The sequence below is a fragment of the Phocoena sinus genome, chromosome 13 (assembly GCF_008692025.1).
Source record: "Phocoena sinus isolate mPhoSin1 chromosome 13, mPhoSin1.pri, whole genome shotgun sequence".
In the NCBI taxonomy this organism is placed as follows: domain Eukaryota; kingdom Metazoa; phylum Chordata; class Mammalia; order Artiodactyla; family Phocoenidae; genus Phocoena; species Phocoena sinus.
The window spans coordinates 26,891,466-26,910,259 of record NC_045775.1 but is presented as its reverse complement, the minus strand read 5'-3'; the positions used below and the strand labels follow the sequence as shown (position 1 = coordinate 26,910,259).

The 18,794-nt window shown below is 37.4% G+C and overlaps 1 protein-coding gene across 3 annotated transcripts in view; it reads right to left on the bottom strand.

Moving 5' to 3' along the window:
• Positions 1–18,794, bottom strand: part of RASGRP3 (RAS guanyl releasing protein 3) — a 102,871-nt gene that overhangs the window by 73,075 nt on the left and 11,002 nt on the right. For 2 of the 3 annotated variants that reach the window (XM_032653557.1, XM_032653555.1), the window contains exon 1: positions 1,608–1,723. The exons of the other annotated variant lie outside the window; for it this stretch is intronic. The gene's annotated coding sequence lies outside the window, so the exon portion shown is untranslated. Of the gene's footprint in view, positions 1–1,607; positions 1,724–18,794 lie in introns of those variants that run through there. 3 annotated transcript variants of the gene reach the window in all.

Here is an 18,794-nt window from a genome sequence, read left to right as displayed (position 1 = left end):
TGACCCAAGGACCTCACCCAACTGGCATAAAGAGGAACAAGAGTTGCAAATATTATTTTCTCATTGGACATTCTAGGTTTTGTGAATCCTACATTTTAAGGGAAAGAAGGAGAAAAACCTCCCAATGCCAGACTAGCCAGGCATCTGAATCTGCTTCCATCCCAGATCTTTGGCTGATGTGGCAACTCAAGACCAACCATGCTGAGGGAAACTTGGATAGAACCAGCATGTCATTTTCAATCCATCCTCCATATATGAGGAGAGGTGGCAGGGGTGCAGGGAGAGCAGTGCTCCCTCCATGTTGCAGGCAGAAATTGCAAGCAAACTGTACAGCTTGAGCCTGTGTGACCATCTGTCAGTCACTTGGGGAAACAAGCACACTTCAGGGTGCCCTGGGTTTCTCACAAGCAAAATAACTGCTTGGTCAGAATTTAAATCAAAACACCACTCTCTGCCCCCCTCTTTGATGTCCAGGCAATCCGGAAAAACGAACTTGTTTGGTTACCTGCCCCCACTGGTCTGATTCAGAGGCCTGTCGCTTTCAGAGATTCACATCATTGATGCAGGGCTCTGCCCTCTCCCTTTCCCCTTTTCCTTTCTTCTTAAACATTCTGTCTGGTGACAACCATGGAAAGACAAAAGCCTGTGAACAACAGCTTTGTTCCAGGGTTGTGCCTGCTTCGCTGCTTTCCCAAGAGAAAGCTCCATGACTGCCGAATGAACCAAAGAAAGAACAAGTCCTCTCAGTTTTGGATGCCAGGACAGCCCCCAACACACACACCCTAGAGTTGATAATTGGCTTCAGACAACACTTTTATGATCCAGGTCATAAACAAGGAAGAAAGACCCTGCACATTATAAAAACATGAACTTTCCCATATCTAAAAGAAGGAAGACCAGGGACAACTAAAAATTTTAGCTGTAAAATGATGAAAGTGAGTTAGAAAAGCTGTAAAGTAAAGAAGATGAGAAGAAAAGAATTATAAAGTATATCTTTCAAAGAATTAGAAAGCATAAACTCTAAATATAATTGCTAATCTAAATATTTTGTCAGCTTTCTGTATTGCAGATTTTTACACATAGTTAAATGAGACAGTCTTCAAAATTGACTAGGAATGGTCCAGTCAGACATACAATTGATTCACAAGCTATTTCTCAAACAACATTTTCAATGGTTAAAAAAAAAAAGTTTCAGTGATAAAACTGACTAAAATCAAATCTAGTCATCAACTCGCTTCATAGTCTCTACTTCGTAACCTGAATCTTGGCTTTGAACCTAAACACCGTGGACCATAAAAATTCCGAATACCAGGAAATAAACTCGCTGTTTCCTAGATAGGAATCAAGCAATACGCCTCACTAATCCTGAAAGTTAGAAAACAACATTGCTGAAAAGAACAGTTTCTAAAAAAAAAAAAAATCAGTAAAAAGACAAATGGTTATTAGGAACAGGAACAAATAAAATACCTCCTTTAGTGCCAGAAGGAAATAAAAATTAAAAATTGTCAGTGGCTTGCAAAACACGTGTGCACACGCACGCACACACACACACACACACACGCACGCACACGCACACGCACACAGAAGAAAGTTCTCCAGTTACTTACTGGGGCGGTTGGGCGCGGTATTCCTCACATCAGCACCCTGCCTGTTCAGCTGCCAAGTGCCAGAGCACTCTGCGAGCAGCTGTTTCCTTCATGCTGGGGCTGTGTCTTAACCAGTCACATGCACCTCCTGATAAATGCCGCTGCATGCCAGGAGGTCAGAAACTGAAGATCATTATTCTCCTAATTCACAAACCTTCTCGTAATCCTTGTGCTGGCTCAGCCCTTTCATTAGCCTGTAAAGCAGTACATTCCATAATTTGTTTTCTTTTAGTGACAAAACCCAAACAGCTGTTAGGTCACCCTGGAGAGCAGGTCACTGCAAGTGGAAAGTTGATGTGTTTGTATTGGGGAGGGCGTTGGGAGGGATGGGCTGGCAGTCCGTCTGCTCTCTTATCTCCCTCAGGTTTTCATTGGGACACGTGAACAGCAGGAAGAAGGAACCCCAGGCAGTACAGCAGGTGGCAGCAGCTCTTCTTTCCAGGTGCCCCTAGACTACATCAATCTGCCACTTACTTTGCTCCATCTTGGTTTCGTTTTCTCAGCATCCCAGCCTCCAGTTTGTTGGAAGAGCCACAGACTAAGTGGACTCTTCTGAGGAGGGCAGACTAGCAGCCTAAGGATGCTTAGGTTTAGTTTCAAAGGACAGGGCTGCTGTGCCCAGTGATGCTGAGGGCCAGATGTGTGTGGGGTTAATGAGGAATATCAAAAACGCAGCTTTATCTAAAGAGCTAATGGAACTGATTTCAGGCAGCTGAAGACCAAACTTCCGCATAGTTACCTGTTGGATTGTGTCAACATTTGGGGGCACTGTTGAAATTACCAGCCAGGGAATGAGAGTGGAAACAGAAATTATAGAAATTTACAAAGCACTTTACAGATGTGCTGCTGCCCCCTTTGGTATGCTAGGAAATGGGACCAGCCTGCTGTTTCCTGTGTTGCTCACAAAAGTGGCAAACCATCCTGAATGCTTTGTTGAATTCATGCTTCTCACCTGGGCTGCTTTTCCCAACCCCTCCACCCTCCACTTCCTAATCGTCCCTCTCTCCAAAGAAAGCCCTTAAACTATCTGACTTTGGGTGGTATCTAACCTCGGGTATCTGACCTCTTAGTGTAGTAAGAGTGACACTTCCCCAAATCAGTGCCCAAGCAGGGTAGAGTGGAGATATGACAGAGAGAGTAAGCCCTTTGGGCAAACTGAACATCCAAAAAAGATTTTAAAAAGTTAAAATGTCCCAGGGGATTTCTGAACCATAACGAGCCTGTTAAACTTTCAACTTTGATTTTTAATAAGTGAGATCTTACTCAATAGAAGAGCCTGTGTGGGCAATTTTTCATATCTGGATTTTGTCTCATAATTATTTACAGTGTTAATCAAACCAGAAGTTTCCCTCCGTACTGAAGATAGACTCTTTTTCTAGAATAACAGCAAAGGACTAAAAACCCCTCAGTCTTACCAGTCTTTCAGGGGATTCACTTGTTAACAACATGTGAGAGCCCAAAGTACAAATGAAAAATTTTTTACAAGCTTCAAAATGTATCCCTTTTTAAGGGTTCAAAGTTAGTAATAGAAATAAGACATCAACATACAATGTGCTAAAATACATGTCAGCTTCATAGACATTTTTTCCTTGTATGTTGATATGACAATCATTAATCAGAAACAGAAAAGGAGGCCTATTGAAGATTTAAAATATTACTTTGATTTATTTTTACTTTGTAACTACAGAAACTTTTGTGACCTTATGACATCCATCAGTTACTTTATTTGCAATTGACTTGTTAATTGTTCTGAGGATCTATTGCATACCACATCCTTAGCAAAAGAGAGAAACCCTTCAATAACCAATAGAAAAATAAAACAAACTCAGGAAACGTAAACACAGAAATGCCTTTCTCCTTTTGGCAGAGAGGAAGGGATGGATCCTGAATCATACCTAGGAAGCAAACTGTCAACTGCAGACCAAGACCTGGGAACTTCCCGGGTCCAGGAATGTAATAGAAGGTTCTACAATGACACCTTCCAGCCTCATGAAGAAATGGGGAGATCCCACCTCCCTGCCCATACTATCTACAGGTACCAATCATTTCCTTCAACTCAAAAAAAGTCGCCCTCCTCCGATCAGAGGCCATCCACCCCCTGGGTTTGTGTCTAATTTTGCAACTCCTAAATGTTTAGGATGTTTTTGCCAACAGCCGTGCCTTCATTCCTTGTCTGCTCACCCTCCTAATTATCTAAATATGCTCACGGTTTTCTATTTCTTAAAAAAAGGATCCTTTGCTTCTTTAATTCCTGCCCTAACCCACTCATTCCCTTCACAACTAAGCTTCTGGGGAAATACTCCATGTCTCCATCATCTCGCATCCCAGTTAAGTCTCAACCTGCTTACAGTCTGGCTCCTGCCATCCATTTCAGTGAAACTGCCTTCCCCAAGTCACCAAACACCAAGGCTATTGGCTCTGCTTTTATTTTACTCGACTTCTCAGCTGCATTTGACCCAACTGTTTCAAATGTTCTCCTGAGACAACCGTAAAATGTTACTCCTACCTCCTTCAGCCTCCTATATGGACTTTTCTTCTACTTGCCCCTTAAGTGTGAAAATCTCCACTTTTCTTCGTGTTTTCTTACATCTCTCATATGTCTTAATTTATTACTGAATGACTATAGTGGTTTCCTAATTAGTCGCCTTGCCTCCAAAAGCCTGTCTCTGCCTTCAGTTTATTTATTTATTTTTACACTTTTAGAATGAAAGCCTCTCAGGGGCCATGGTGGTGTCTTTGGTACCTTCATATTCCCAGAACCTATGACTGGGCTTGAATTTTTCTCTTGTATTTTCTGCTGCTGTTGCATTTCTTACTCTGTATTATAATTAGGTCTTCATGTATCTATGTTGCATCTAAATGTTGACTACCTTAGAGAAAGCGTATGACTTACTCATTTTATAGCCTGCAACGCCTAATACAATGCCTGACATATAGGAGACACGTGGCGGAAACCATGCTGAATGAATAAATGAATGATTAAAGAGGAGGATTTTCTGCCTACTCCTTTAAGAAAAGATAATTTTTAGAGTGTGCAAAAACATTTTATATTAGGTCATCAAACCATCCTAAGCAATTTCCCCCCAAAAGAAATTATTTTGTCCACATTCTATGACCATGCTATAGTAAAACTATAAAACAATTACAAAAGTGTAAGTTAGAAAGGAGCCAAGCTCTTGGAAAATTTTTATAACTCTTCTTTAAAAAAATCATTGACTGGTAAAGAAGAAGAAAACATCTATAGAATGCTTAGAAGATTTCAATAATGAGAACACCACATACCAAAAAGTGTGCACAAAGCCAAAACAGTTAATTAGAGGCAAACTGACTCAAAAAGAACCTGAAAAACAATAGCTCAATAATCATGGAAAAAAGCAAAAGTTATTGAGAACTTGTTTCCAAGAAAACTTTTTGGTCCAAATTACTTACACAATCAAGTTCTCTTGGGGCTTGAAGCCACAGATAATTCCCAGGCTATATAAAATGTTCAAGTGGACAAAACTAACAGACAGCTAACATAATACCCTTGACTTAAACAAACAAACTGATAAAACATAATAAAGGAAACCACAGACTAACCTCCTGTATAAACATAGTTTACCCTTGAGATGAAAAAAAACCTCAGTATTAAAGAATGCACTAGCATAGTAACATAAATATATCAATGGAAAAAAGCTTTCAGTTTAGCACAATAGGTAATCTTAACAAGTCTTTTGATAAAATTAAATATCAATTTTTAAAAAATAAAATAGGAGAATTTTTCTTAGCATGGTAAAGATTGTGTATCTCAAACCAAACACAGGCATCATACCTAAAGGTGTAATGCTAGAAGTATTAACATTAAGATCAGAAACAAACAAGAAAAGGATGCTCATTGTCACTACCATCATTTAGCATACTATTCTGGACCAGATAAGAAAAAGAAGCTAAAAAAGAATCATGAGAGAGCAGGAGACAAAATTACCCAGCTTGTACGTGTTATAATCATTTACTCAACAGAATCAACTTTTTAAATAATTGGAAATATCAGTGGGGTGAACAGTTAAAAAATAAATACATGAAATTAATAGAATTTTCCACATAACAGCCAAAACCTCATAGGAAACATAATGGGGGAAAAAAAAAACCTCATTCATAATAGTAACAACAACAAAATTTCTAGGAATGACAAAAAAAAGTGAATAACATATTAAAAAATTTTATAAAACTCTATTGAGAAAATAGAAAATATTTCAATAAATGGAGAGTTATACAATTTTCTGGGACCGGAAGACTCAACATTGCCAAGATGTCAATTCTCCCCTATTTAATTTATAAACATAATTAATTTTTGGTTAAAATCCCAAAGAGATTTTTTGAACTGCTTAAAAAAGAAATCCTGAAGTTTATCTGAAAGAATAAAAAACAGAATGGTAAAGAAATTTTTAGAAAACAACAGGGGAGTGGTCCTAGGTATTAAATAGGCTAAAAAAATCAAGAATTAAAAGTTTGATACTGATGCCAAAAGAGGCAGAGCAATAGAACAGAACAGAAAGCCCAGAAATATACATACAAGTACTAGAATAAAATGTTTATTTGTTAAATATAGTATTTAAACCCAGTGGGGAAAAATTATTCAGTAACTTGTTGAATAGTTAATTATTAGGAAACATAAAGATCCATTATTACCTCACATCATACACAAAGTAAACGCCTAGTGAACCGAAGAGTAAAATGTGAGAATAAAACCACAAACTTGAAGAAAATGTGTAACCTTAAAATCATTTTCATCATGATTAAATATTTTTATCATGAAAATTATTCTATGATCATAAAAGCAGAAACCATAAAGAAAAAATTACTATTTAAATGAATAAAATGTAAAATTTGTGTATGTCAGAAATAATCCCACCATAGCCAAAATTAAATGACAAAATGAGATTAAAAAATGAAACCTTTATGTTAAAGGTTTAAGAGCCTTAACATATGAATAGCATTTGTAATTAACAACTAGGCAAAGGATATTATAAATAGTTCACAAGGGAAGAAATATAAATGACCAATATACATCTGGAAAATACTGTTTCCTAAAAATGAGTACAAATTAGACAATAATAGGATACCATTTATTACCTATAAGCTTGACAAAGATGGAAAACTGATACTTCCCAATGTTGGCAGGAGGTCTGGAAAATGGCACCAACATAGTCTGCTGGCAAGAGTATAAATTGTTACAACATTTGAGGAAGATAATTTTGTAATATGTAGCAAAACTTTAAAAAATATGTATAATATTTAATTCTTCAGTTCCTGTTCTAGACATATATCCCAAAAATATAACATGGATTTTCATATATAATGGTGTTTCTCACAGCATTGTTTATACTAGTGAAAAATTTGAAACAATCTATGTGCCAGAAGTAGTAGAATAAATCATAACACATTCATAAGGGGTAGCACTATGGAATCATTATAAAATAATGTTGAAATATATTAACGTGGAAAAATATTTGGCATAGATTAAGTGAAAAACACAAGTTACAAAACAATTTATTCCGTATGATTTCATTTTTCTAAGAAAAGATGTGAACATGTAGAAGTCTGAAACTTTAGATATCAAGTTTTTAATAGTGGTTATCTTTGGGAGTTGGGGTCACATGCAATTTTCCCCCCTTCTTTATGCTTATCCGCTTTTTTTCTACTGTTTCCATGACAAATGTGTATCAGTTGTTCATTTTCAAATAAGATCTTTTTTATATAAGAAAAAAGATATAGGGCTTCCCTGGTGGTGCAGTGATTGGGAGTCCGCCTGCCGATGCAGGGGACACGGGTTCATGCCCCGGTCCGAGAAGATCCCACATGCCACGGAGCAGCTGGGCCCGTGAGCCATGGCCGCTGAGCCTGCGCGTCCGGAGCCTGTGCTCCACAACGGGAGAGACCACAGCAGTGAGAGGCCCGCGTACCACAAAAAAAAAAAAAGAAAAAAGAAAAAAGATATAGACCTATAACTCTACTTAAGTACTTTAATCATCTACGCAAAGAGAAAGCCATTGACAAGAAATATGATCAAGAAAAAAGGACCAAGAGCAGGAAAGCCTCACCATTCATTAACAAAGCCAGGCACTTCCTCTCAACTAAGTCTCTATTCTCTAAACTGCTGGTCCTGGATACAATAAATATTGCAAATCACTGAAGTGATGGAACTACCAAGTTTAAAGGATGCAGGAAGAAGAGGGAAACGTGGTCTGGCTTGAACACCTTGGATTCAGTTTCTCAGAGACGTCCTGATGGGCCTTTGTGCCTATCAGAGGCATTCCCATAAGCAGAAATTCTCAAATGGTATCCATCCCATGCACGCATGATTAGGTAGCATGAACCAAACCCTGCCAGCTGCCCCCTCCTGAAGCTGCCCAGCCAGCCATCTACTTTGTGCCAAACTCCAAACAAGCTGCTCCAAGTTGGTGACACACCACCTGCTGGTCAACTTGAGGTACTAATTCCATGCTGCATCCCCACTCCCACCTTCTTTTCAGGGGACATTGTAGGCAACATTACTCTCTTATTTTTTGAATTCAGTAAATTCTACCTGATCATTTCTTTCTCAGATACATATACTTTTGGGGTCCTTTCTCTTTTTTGTCCAACATTTGTCTAAGAATCATGGGGAATTTTCTCTACCCCTCTTGTTCTTCCCTTTTTCTACCCCTTGAACCATGTGCGAGACAAAATAAATACCGAATCACCGTCAATTATAAGAGCTGTGCTGGCTACATGCCTGTAACAAATAGAAAGAAAAAAATTGTGAAAGAATCAGAGTAGAGCTTTTAATCTCCAAAGCCCTTGAACAAAGCAAATCATTGTCAATAAATGAGAAAATACAGTGTCTTGTGTTTAATGTGCATTGCATTTAAGGATTCACCAAAGTACGTGACAAAAATTTCTGCTCTCAAGGCTTATAATGTCTCTGGGAGAAAAGTGGAACATGTAGAAAGCCATATATAAGGAATAATGATAATTATATATCATAACAATCAGTATCTATCAGTACTGGGTTGGCCAAAAAGTTCATTCAGGTTTTTCATTGTACAGAAAAACCCGCACAAACTTTTTGGCGAAACCGATATTATACTATATTAATATATTGTTAATAGTATATAACAAGCTAACATCTTTGCAAAATGCTCCTTTAATTCTCACAGCAATGCTCTATGGAGATGCTGTTATTATCCCCAGATGACCTTTAATGAGATTAACTAGCCTGCCCACAGCTAGTAAGCAGCAAAGGAGACATTTGGATGTGACTGCCTGTCTGACTCCAAACCCTGCACATTTACCCCACAAAATGATTTAGTAGTCATAGAAGTTTTCATAGACTTGCTTGTCCTTTTCTAGTTAAACCTGCTTATCCTCAAGCACAACAGCCAAGTCAATTGTATTGCCCTTTGGGGGCTAACTACTGGCATCACCACAGTAGTTTGCTGCTATTATCCATTGCAAATGTGCGCTGTTTCAGCCAGTGATATTGGTTAAGTGGTCGTGAGGTGGCCTGGTAGACTGAGTGGCATTTATAACATTGCTTCTGTGGATACTGCTTCTATGGGTTAAAAACATCTTGAGTTCCAAATAACTGATCCACAAGTGAACCTTTGGAACCGAAGCCTTTCATAAATTGGAGACGGGCTGTAGAAAAATAAAGAGGAGAATGAATAAGGAGGACAGTCTTCACCAGAGGATGCCTCAGCAGAAGATGCCTTCACACCCCATCCTCTACGCCCCCCTTTTATGCACCATCCCTGAAGAAACTCGCAAATTTCTGGACAAATCAGTCCAGATTAAAAATAGGCTTCCACTTTCAGTCTCTTTCTTTTTCCTGCCTATCTCTTCTCTTCTTCCTTTTTATAAAATTTCATTTACTTTTTAAAAACACATTACATATTAGTATAGTTGCATTTATTCAATCTAGTTCATTTTAATTTATCTTTATGGCAACATTTTTCCTTCCATGTAAGCTTCTTAGACTTCTTAGCATAGCTTCTTAGACTACGCTAGATTTCTAGCTGAAGCTGTATTCAATAACCCAGGAAGGAGAATTAAGCGTTCACGGCATAAAACACCTTACTTAGCATAATTACTTACATAATAACTTTTCCCCCAATAGTTTTATTTCAAAACCCTGACTTGACAGCAAATTTCATCAGTCTTTGAAGATCTCACCCCTAGAAACCACAGACTTGTGGTAAAGTTAAACTAAATCTAAATCTTCTAAAATGCCACTGCTGTTTCCACAATTATTTTAGTTTTCTTGAAAAAGGCTGCTTAGAGTAATAAATAAATAAATAAAAATAAAATCCCTGAGGCCACCTCTGTGCATTTTTCTGAGAATCATTTAGTGTGTAGAAAATAATAGGAGGGGAGTTTTCAGAATTATGGTTTCCTTTCTATTTAAGGGTCAGCATCATTGCTATTTCAAAGCATAAAATACAAATCTGATTCAGTGATAAATGAGGCAAAGAAAATATTTAAATTTATTTTTTTTCTTGAAATGTGTGATAGCTAAGTGCAAGAGGTGGGGCACAATTTGATCTTCCTAGGAATCATAGGAAAAGAGTAGTGAGAAACTCCGAACCCTCTTATTCTCATATGCAAACTATAGGCCCCCTCGGCCTCACTTCTCCCCATCCTCTCATTGCTGTTTTGCTCCTGTTAGACACTGGCCTCCTTCTGAGTCAGCTAAGCTGTCCTGGGTTCACACCACAGCCCACTGGCCTGAACTGCAGGATGATGCTCAGTGGACACTTTCTGAATGAATGAATTTATGTTTACACCATGGTTATACTTATAAATAGCCACAATATTTTGATACCAAATCCAATTGTTCAAAATTGTGCATAGTTCTAAACAATGTCAATGTTCTACTTAATCACTTTTGCTTTTCAATTTACCGTATTATCCAAACCCAGTCAGCTGACTACAAGTCCTGTTTTCCAGTCTTTTTTTTTTTTTAACATCTTTTTTTTTTTTTTTTTTTTTTTTTTGCGGTACGCGGGCCTCTCACTGTTGTGGCCTCTCCCGTTGCGGAGCACAGGCTCTGGACGCGCAGGCTCAGTGGCCATGGCTCACGGACCCAGCCGCTCCGTGGCATGTGGGATCCCCCCGGATCGGGGCACGAACCCGTGTCGCCTGCATCGGCAGGCGGACTCTCACCACTGCGCCACCAGGGAAGCCCCATGACTCTTTTTGAATTATGGTTTTCTCAGGGTATATGCCCAGTAGTGGGATTGCTAGGTCGTATGGTAGTTCTATTTGTAGTTTTTTAAGGAACCTCCATACTGTTCTCCGTAGTGGCTGTATCAATTTACATTCCCACCACCAGTGCAAGAGGGTTCCCTTTTCTCCACACTGTTTTCCAGCCTTTAGTGCCAAACTACTTGCTCAAGTTTTAATCCAACCATCACCACCTGTAGGTAATAAATCTGTGAGGCCTGAGCTTCTAACCTCATTTCCATATCTTTTCCTAAGGTATCATTGTCTTTATCATACACTTGGTTAAATATCGCCATGGTTTACTTGCACTTTATTTGCTGAAATTTTTGGCTGCATCTCAGGCTTACTTATACTCTTTGTGTGTAGAAAGCCTTTGGATAAGATATTCTTTTTTATGACTTCCTGGTAAAACACAAAGGCAACCACAATCAGAGTGGGAACCTGCCGAGGAATGAGGAGCTAATATTTTGCTACAGGGTTTTCTTATTTGCAGATCACAGGGAATAAACTAAGAAAGCCCTTTTAGAAGCACATAAAAAAGTGGTAGGGACATTTCTAGTTTTCCTTCATGTTTTAATTAAACAAGGAGTGTTTGTTCTCAGGGTTTTTCTTGGTGATTGCCATTCTTATCAGTGAAAGGCAGTAGATCCATTTATGTTGTGGTAAAACTCTCAAATTGAAAGGCAAGCGCAGGGGAGGGGTCAGAGCTGAGAGGTGGGTGCTGTTTCCTTAATACAACCATAGGAAGTAAGAAGGTCAGCCAAAGCTTCTTGGCTGGTGGAAATAAACACATGGTAGTGAGAGATCAATGCAGGAGAGCATGGGCTAAAACAGCTGAAAAGTAACCTAAATGGTGAGGCTTCAATAGGTATTTGAATGCCTATAAATTCTTTTTAAATATATATTTTAGTGGTCAGAAAAACTACATTATCACTTGGAAGAATGGTCTTGTTTCCCTTTACAAAATAAGAAAAACAGTATGCTTGTGTGTTTTTTAATTTATAAGATATTTAAACTTAAAAAGCAATAATGCTCATTGTAGCAAGTCAAACAATACAGAGATACACATAAAGAAAATATATTATTATGGAACCCCTCTTTCTCACTGAGATAGCACACACCTATGAGAAATGTATCTCATACATACATACATACACATGTAGGGTTCTATTTTTCCATTAAAAAATTAATCTGTAATTTGATTTTCCCCCATAACAGTATATCATGATTATATATATTGGCTCCAAGATCAATAATACAGATTTAATTTATTCTTTTTAATAGTTTCATACTCCTTCACAGTGTAGTTATATTATAGTTAATTCACCTTATTGCTGAACACTAAAGATGCTCCCAGTGTTTTGCCTCTGTAAGCAGTGTTACACTAAACATTCTAGCACATATATCTTAGTTTCTGGTGCTTTTATTTCCAGAGTATAGATCTCCAAAACTGGGATTATTGGGATTGCAAAGTTATTCATTTTACTATGCATTCTCAGTTATTTTCCCAAGACTAAACTAAAAGCAATGCAAGAGTCATGGCCTTTAAAAGACTGATAAATGTCAACTTAGAGTATCAAGATTATTCATTATTCATTTTCAGAATCCTATCCTACCAGGCATATTAACTAAATCACTTGTATTGAAGATATTTGCCTGCTTTTCATGTAGAATAATATTTTTTTAAAAAAAAACAAAGCATCTTAAGCCAAAGTGACTAAAATTGGCCAAAGTTAAAAGCTGGAGTCTATTGCTCTCTGGCTAATCCTTATTATCCGCATACACCAAAAATTCCATGAACTCTAAAGGCCATTCCAATTGTAAAATCAACTGCTGATTGATTTTTTAAAATGTATGAGCAAATGTGAACTGATAGAAGGAACAAAAATGTTAAGGTTGGACTAGAAATTTTGGACTATACTTTCAAAGCATGCAATGGTACTAGTGTGAAAAGGGGTCTCACGCACCCTCACTTGTTTCTATCTTATTTTCTGGACTGTGGCTGTAGTAACTGAAGAGACACCTCTTCCACGTGCCATCTCAGTGAGGCAGGAATGGGGCCCACAATCCAAACATAAGGATAGGAGCACCCAAGGTCTGCAACTACACTCCTCCTGGCGTGGGGTGTTTATCACAAACCACCTCTTCTGATTTATATGCTTTCACCATGTCGTTTGCTTTGGGACTTTGGAGTGAGAGTTTGGACTATATTAGTCTGTAATTTAACAGCATATATATTCCACATTACCATTAACTAATATGGCTATACCAGCCAACACACTCTAAGACACAAGCGACTGAGCATAGGGTTCCCTGCCTTAAGGGGAAAAAAAAAAGTTATATTCAACATAAATTAAGGGAAAATTGTTCACATTACCAAAGCATTCTTTGTTTTAGAAAGCCACTCATTGCAGGATTACAAGAAATATGTGTACCCCTGGTGCGTTAAAAATGGCATTCGACCAACAAAAATTCAACTCATATTATTCAAGAACACATTTATTAAGTAAAATAAACATGGGTCCGGTTTTGGACCCAACTTACTGGCCTAGATGGTCTGTGTCCTTTCCTTCAGAACAAAAAATTAGGCAAGCAATTGCTAGCATCCTGTGGTAGACAGGCTATTTCACAACCCCTCCAGGGATGCTTAAAAGTAACCTGCTAAAAATAGCCCCTCAACTCTTATATTAGTGTCCTCAACTTCAGGGCCAAGTGAAACTATAAATTGCTTGAAATATGTCCCCCGCATTCTAATTCCATAGGACTACTATTAGCTGAAAATCCCCAGTAATCTTCCTGACAATTCCAACATTAATAAACTTTTCCTTTTTTAACCATTTTCCAAACTAGTAGGAGAGGCTGAGCAGTGAGTGGTGAGGATGTTGGCACACTGGAGAACTGGGAAATCAGGATTCTCATACCCTCATCAGCCTCTCACTAGCTAAGTCACTTAATCCTTTAAGTACAGACGGTCCCCGATTTACCATGGTTCGACTTACAAATTTTTGACCTTATGGTGCTGTGAAAGCTATATGCATTCAGTAGAAACCGTACTTTGAATTCTGAATTCTGATCTGTTCCCAGGCTAGCAGTGTGCACTCCGATACTCTGTAGTGATGCTGAGCAAGCTGCACCTCCCAGTCAGCCCCACAATCACAAGGGAAAACAACCCATACACTTAACGACCATTCTGAACCCCTACAATCATTCTGTTTTCGCTTTCAGTACAGTATTCAATCAATTACGTGGGATACTCAACATTTGGTTATAAAATAGGCTTTGTGTTAGATAATCTTGCCTGACTATAGGCTAATGTAAGTGTTCTGAGTATAGTTAAGGTAGGCTAGGCTAAGCGATGATATTCAGTAGGTTCGGTGTATTAAATCCATTTTCCACTTAACGATATTCTCAATTTACGATGGACATATTGGGACATAACCCCCTTGTAAGTAGAGGAAGATCTGTGTAAGATTCCTCAACTGCAAAAGGGAAATGATAATATCTGACTCAAAGGGTGGTTATATGGTTTGGAAATAATGCATTGCGTTGCATTTCAGACTTTTAGCCTATTAAAAATATTCAATAAATGCACAAGGATATACATAAGACAAGTTCAATACAACACTTGTAATAACAACAATAAAAAGGAAACAACCTAAAATTAAGGGAGATTGATCAAAATAATCACAATGTATTATCAATGCTGAATAAACCATGCAGTCATGAGAAGGATGGATGGGAAGATGGCTTTGATGTAATAAGTGAAAAAAGCAAGCTGCAAAAAACAGTAAGCATAAACGATTATTGTTTTAAGCCAAAAAACAACCCCCCAATGTATCTAGCCCCATTTTTATTACAATCGTTTATGTTGTCAAATGCATAGAAAATATCTGCAGTGACAACAAGCAATAAACATGTATCTACTCTGAAGAAAAAAAAAAGAGGATTGCAAGTCTTTCCTCTTTTATACTATTCATTTTGATATTGAGTACATTCACTTATAATAAACTGGCAGTGCATTTATAATTAAAAATGAAAGACAATAAAGAAATGAGAAATAATTAATGTAAAGCACTTAGCAGAATGCCTAGTGGGCTTGGATGAATGGTGATTATCATAGTTACTTCTGTCCAGAAGCAACAGAACTCCTTAAGTAAAACAAGTTTACATGCAATCAGGTATGTTCGTGTGTGAACTCAATCAGTATTTTTTTTAAGGGGTTGACTACTATATTTATTGTGGTGATACATATGGATGTATACATATGTCAAGACATCAAATTGTATATTTTTATTATATGCCATTTATTATATGTCAATTATACCTCAACAAAATTGTTTATAAAAAGTGGAGCTAAAATTTGCAACTGTAAGAACATAAAAGATGGGAGCCTGAGATTGGAATCAAAGGTTTCTAAGATCTTTATGTTATTCAGAAGAAGATTTCTTTATGTTATTCAGAAGATGTTAATATGAAGATATTAACATTAGGCTTTGCTAAATCAAATATGTATTTAAAATTTTTAAGTATAACTAATAAAAGAAAAGAAATAGATTACATAACTCCCAAAACACTGGAGGGGAGAAATTGGAATACAGAAAACTTGAAAAATCCAAAAGAAAGCAGGAGAGGAGAGAAAAAGAATGGAAAATAGAAAATAAAAAATACCTCAATAACCACAGTGTTGATTGTCTGAATTCACCATTAAAATGTAAAGACTATCATTAAATAACAAACAAAAAAGATGGATCCATTTTTAATCCATTCAGTTCCACAGGTGTAGGATATGTGTGTGTATGAGTGTAAGAGTATGTGTATATGAGTGTATGTGTGTGTGTTTACACACACAGATAAGAGGATCAGATAATGCTCCCTGACTCAACTTCTTTTAACTATTTTTCTGAAGCCTTAAAATGAATTGAAGGATACCCAAAGCAATCTACAGATTCAATGCAATCCTTACCAAATTACCAATGGCATTTTTTACAGAACTAGAACAAAAAATCTCAAAATTTGTATGGAGACACAAAAGACCCCGAATAGCCAAAGCAATCTTGCAGGAAAAAAATGAAGGGGGAGGAATCAGACTCCCTGATTTCAGACTATACCACAAAGTGACAGCAATCAAGACAATATGGTACTGGCACAAAAACAGAACTATAGATAAATGGAACAGGATAGAAAGCCCAGAGATAAACCCATGCACATATGGTCACCTTATCTTTGGTAAAGGAGGCAAGAATATACAATGGAGAAAAGACAGCATCTTCAATAAGAGGTGCTGGGAAAACTGGACAGCTCCATGTAAAAGAATGAAATTAGAACACTCCCTAACACCATACACAAAAATAAACTGTGTGTGATTCCAAAAATCATGTATGTTCACCATAAAAAAAAATGAAAAGTATAGAAAAGCACAAAGAAAAATAAGATCAGCTCTAATCATACCATTCTTAAAATTCTTATTTCAGTGTATATTTGTGGTCACCTGCCAATGGTCCCCAGTGATCCTCACATGCCCTGTGTTGTCCTTGCTGACTAAAGGCTGACCCAGGGCTGGCCCTGCACGACTACTGGAATACAAGAGCAGCAGTGGTGTGTAACTCTCAAGGCAAGGTCATAAAAAGCATTCCAGCTTTCATCTTAGTCAAGGATCTCTCACTCGGAAGGAAGTCAGATGCCATGTCATGAAGATATTCAAGCAGCCTACAGAGAAATCCAAGAGGAGAGGAACTGGGGGTCCCAGCCAACAGCCAACACTGACCTGCCAGCCATGGGCATGATGTGCTTCAAAAGTAGGTCTTCAAGTCCCTACTTCAGATCAAGTCTTCAGATGACTGAAACCCCACCTGACACCTGATTGCAACCCACTCTTTAAAGGCACTTAGTTTGGGAATGACTTGTTACACAGAAATAGGTAACTAATAAATATCTTTCCTATCTTTTATAAAATTTAAAATGGGCATATAGATTTTCAGTCTACCTTTTTAATTTATCATAAATATTTCCAATGTCAATAAATATTCTCAAAGATTCCAATGTCATCAAATACTCCTCTGAAACATGATTTGTCCCATGGCTGCACAATGTCCCATCTTACCTACACAGTATATTATATTATGTCTTTTTTTTGAGACTGAAAGAGCATAAAGCTTTATTTAATGGCCAGAGAATGGAGAAGCAGGAATCTAGTTCACAAATCAACTTCTCTTTTAATATATTATGTCTTAAGAGCAGATATTTGGAAAACAATGTCTCAGTCCTAAAGAATGAAACCCCAGTGATGGTAAGTTGGTGGCAGAAAAAAATACATATATGAGTAGAAATTCTGTATACCTTATTAATATTTTTATTCATTCTTTCACCAAACATAAAATTAGTATATTGGTGTGTAATACTTTATAGCAGGTACTCCACAAAAGATAAAAACGATTGACAGAAGTTAGGATCTCAAATCATACCTGGGCAGCACTTGACATGTGTCTCAACACCTACCTTAGCACCAAGTGCAGAGTAATCATGTTATACCTTGTATATATAACTGAGGAAACATATCTCCTCATCTGTCACATTTAAATTTGTGTCTTAACGAATCTCATTACAAATTATAATGTCGTGATGACTCATAACAAATGATAAAAGTATTACTTACACACTTATTATACATAGTATCTGGTTCCCAGAGGGAATTTTTAAAAAATAGCTTTATTGGGACATAATTCACATACCATACAATTCATTGGTTTGGGTATATTACATTATTATTATTTTTAAATTGTGGTAAGATATATATAACAAAAAATTACTACTTTGACCGTTTTTAAGTTTACAATTCATAAGGATGTTACATTCACAACGTTGTGCAACCATTACCATTATTTCCAAAAGTTTTTTACCACCAGATTAGAAATTCTATAACCATTAATGAAGAATTCTCCACTCATCCCTGCCTCCAGCCTTCAATAACATCTAACTTGCTTTCTATCTCTATGATTTGCCTATTCAAGTTATTTAACATAAGTGGAATTACACAATTTTTCTCCTTTTGTGTCTGGATTATTTCACTTACAAGACACATCCATGTTGTAGAATATATCAGAACTTCATTCCTTTCTATGGCTAAAGAATAGTCCATCATATGTATATACCATTATTTGTTTATCCATTCATCTGTTGATGGACACTTGGGTTGTTTCCACTCTTTGGCTATTGTGAATAATGCTTCTATGAATACTGACCTACTCCAGAGGGAGTTTTTCAAAGCACAAAACATGGCTCAAACCTCAAGGAATTCATAATTAGGTCGATGAGAGAAGGAACTCCTGGAAAATTAACTATATAGGCAAATAATGGCTGAATAAATGAAAGAAATACCACCAAACATCATGTGATTAAATATATTAGACAATTAGACAGTGTGTTATAGTATTTCAGAAGAGGTGATGTCACAGAAGACTAGCGATGGTTTTATCAAAGAGAGCACATCTGTGCTGCATCAGGAAGCATATGCAGGCTTTGAATTGAGAGAAAGGAGTGGGGTGGCATAACTCTAGCTGGCCAGATCAGTACAGGAAAGTCTGGAGGAAGAGAAAATACATGGCACTTTTCAGGGAAAGTTAGGAGACACATTGGTTAGGGCCTGAGAAAAAGAGGTCAGAAAAAGTAAGACGCCCTATTACACCTGAATGCCAGGTGTGTAAGAGACAGCTTTGGAGGTCCCAGCTCAAGCCCCTCTTTGCTGAAAACTGCTCCCATCTGCAGGATTAGTATAGTGACCCCCCACTCCCAAGGCCATAAATGACTAGACAAGGTATTGACACCTGAGGCAAGTATAGGTCAGCTGGATAATTAGATTCTTTCTCAAGAGAATTTGGAATTTAGAGCTATCAGTGCTTGAACAAAAAG